Genomic DNA, 3,225 nt, shown 5'->3' with positions numbered 1-3,225 from the left:
GGTGACTGGGCTGAGATATACCAAGGTGATAGTATAGCACAGCCCTCGGTGTATCCGTGAAAACATTTCCAGAGATGATTCAAAAAGGTGGGCTATGACCTAATGAATGGTTTAATGCTTTGATGGATCCCAAAGGTGAGTAGACTCTTGGGATGGTGTGGGTACCAATTGTCACCCTGGGTGAAGAATGTGTCTTGTCGTGACCTGTCTTCCTTATTCCTATTTGCTTCCTGGATGCTATGATGTAAGAAGCTTCGCATGTCAGCCAATCTTTGGACAGGCTCCAGGAAGCTTGCTTGCCCACTGCAGTTTCACCTGCATGGCCTTGGCCAGGTATGGGAAAAGATTTTCGGAGACTCTGAGTCAATATAATAATTTTTTCCTTGAAGCCATTTCTCTCATATATTTATCACAGTAATGAAGTCCAGCTAACTTAATTGTCTTGAGAGGTGGCTTTGTTCTCTGTTCAGCATAATAAGCGACCGCTTCATATGTCAATATCTTTCTGATCAATAGTATGGATGATTAAAAGTTAAGAATGTTCCATTCAGTCTCATATTTCAAAAAACACAGTTTCTCCTGCTATGAGCTATAGCTGCTAAACAATTGATTAGCATTAATTTTATTTTTTTCATTCTCAATTTGTGCACTGTGATTAAACTATTTTCTGTCATTGCCAATAAATAATCTTAATTATAAAGCAAAAACGAAAAGACAGTGCAATTCATCTGGGATGCTAGTTAGAAAAAAAGATTTCCCGAAGTTTTTGTCTCTAATATCTAGCTCATCTTCAGTGGAAGTTCAAAACCTTATTTTAAATTACACACTTTTAAAACTTTGTAGACATTTTTCTACATCTGTTACTCAGCGTATTTGGTGTCATGAATTTTGGCAGCATCCTGATAGCTGCATTTGTCACCCTGAGCCTGTCTCAATCAATTTCTAGACTGTAGTGACAGTTTGAAATGGACACTTCACACACAGTGCTTGCTAGAGACTTTCAATGACGCCCCATCATTCTCAATCTCCACCCCTAAAACACCCAGCCAGCCCATCATTTCTTTTTCCTCGCCTAACTTTTTTTCACTAGCTCATTTCGTTTCTGCACCGTTTTGGCTTTTCATGACAATAACAACCTATCTGTGTTCATCAATGTATCCAGAGGGGGGTAAAGATTATATTGGCTCACAGTCTTTAAAGTTCCAGTCTGTAATTGGTCTGGTTTCCTTGCTATCTGGACTTGGGAGAGACAGTACAACACAGCAGTGAAAACAGAGCAAAGTCACTTACCCCACGGCCAGGAAGAGATGTAGGGGTAGATGTTCCAAAATCACCTCTGAGAATATTTCCCTGATACCTAGGAACCTTCCATTAGGTACAGCTTTTTATAGGTTCCAACGCATCCCGCTGTGACCACAGATTAGGGAGCCAGATTTTACCATAGCAATGGTTGAGGACCACCAATCCAAACTTCAACGTGTACCACATCCTTAACCGCAACTGTACTGCGATCAACTGGACACCTACCACACCTAAATGCCTTTATGGGAAGTTGCTCCATTTCCTTAATGGAGAGTGATTACTTGTGTCTGGACTGAGCCCTGACTTGGAAGGATGCTAACTTTCTAGTAGACACTTCTTGGATACTTGTAGATACTCAGAGAGTTTTGATGTCAGGCAGTCAACATAGAATAGTAAAGAATGGACTCAGTCACATGTGCGTAGCCTCAGCCTATCATAGTAATTTACCAGGCCGCAAGTAAATTCATTGTAGATTCATTAACTACGTGATATAAATATCTAAAGAGACTATGGCTTTCCGCCAAGGCAGCCATGTTCCAGTAACTCCCCAAAATGACGAACACAAAAGGAAAGAGGAGAGGTACTCGGTATATGTTCTCTAGACCTTTTAGGAAACATGGAGTCATTCCTTTGGCCACATACATGCGAATCTACAAGAAGGGTGATATTGTAGACATCAAGGGAATGGGCACTGTTCAAAAAAGAATGCCCCATAAGTATTACCACGGCAAAACCGGAAGAGTCTACAATGTCACCCAGCATGCGGTGGGCATCATTGTAAACAAGCAAGTTAAAGGCAAGATTCTGGCCAAGAGGATCAATGTGTGGATTGAGCACATCAAGCACTCGAAGAGCAGAGACGGCTTCCTGAAGCGGGTGAAGGAGAACGATCAGAAGAAAAAGGAAGCCAAAGAGAAGGGCACCTGGGTTCAGCTGAAGCGCCAGCCTGTGCCACCCAGAGAAGCACACTTTGTGAGGACTAACGGGAAGGAGCCTGAGCTGCTGGAGCCTATTCTGTACGAATTCATGGCCTAATGTACACAAAGGAAATAAAGGACCCAGACTGCAAAGTCTTTGCCTTAAAAAAAAGAGACCATGGAATAGACTGGACAATTAGAAAAGGACATGAGAAATCCATCCTTGAGGAAGAACGTCTTACGTTCTATATCACGTCTTTTCATGTAAGAATACACCAGACCATGCTCTGGTGCTGAAGAGACAGAGAAAGGAGCAATGAAAGAGGGCCTGTGTTTCCAAGAGGCTGGCACTGCTCCATCGGGACCAAATCACATTTTCAAAAGCTGGACTTTTCAACAGAACCCTCGAGGATGCTGAGAGATCAATGAACGCATTAGGCAAAAGAAGGTAAGGGTGATAGTTTGGAGCTTGTTAAATGAGATGAAAAACCCAACCGTCAGTTTCAAATGGTTTGTATAGCCGTGGGTTTTGATTTTTTTGTTAAGAGATAAAAATGCTGCAAACACCAGCTGTTTCTTGGCCAAAGACACCGTGGGGTCCCCCGCTTTGTAGTAAATGACCAAACATCCCTGGATAGGCTCAGTCACCTGCAGCCTGTCCTGTCAGCACAGTGGGCCATTTCCGAACCCATGGGGGTCTCCTACAAGTTTGTTTATTTTTCAATAGAGCCACCTGCCTCGAGCTGAATTGTATGGACTATAAATAGAGAAATAGTACAGAGGGTGGATTTAACATTAAAAAGATAGCATTAGATAGCAAAAATTTCCCAGCATCCTGGGCAGGGTTTTCAGAATCTCTACCTAGTTAGTTTTGTGGCTGGGAGAGAGAGAGAGAGAGAGAGAGAGAGAGAGAGAGAGAGAGAGAGAGAGAGAAAGAAAGAAAGAGAAAGAAAACTCTAACAGTACTAGCATGTTTCAAACATGTAAAGTCTGTTGAAGATCATTT

The 3,225-nt window shown here is 42.2% G+C and overlaps 1 pseudogene; it reads left to right on the top strand.

Annotated features, from left to right (window-relative positions):
• Positions 1 to 1,854: 1,854 nt before the first annotated feature.
• LOC148000281 (large ribosomal subunit protein eL21 pseudogene) lies at positions 1,855 to 2,337 on the top strand (annotated as a pseudogene).
• The last annotated feature ends 888 nt before the right edge of the window (positions 2,338 to 3,225 follow it).

This window comes from Rattus norvegicus, chromosome 17, assembly GCF_021556685.1.
Source record: "Rattus norvegicus strain SHRSP/BbbUtx chromosome 17, alternate assembly SHRSP_T2T, whole genome shotgun sequence".
NCBI lineage: Eukaryota > Metazoa > Chordata > Mammalia > Rodentia > Muridae > Rattus > Rattus norvegicus.
Note: the sequence above shows the minus strand (reverse complement) of the source record. Positions and strands in the feature narration are given on the sequence as shown.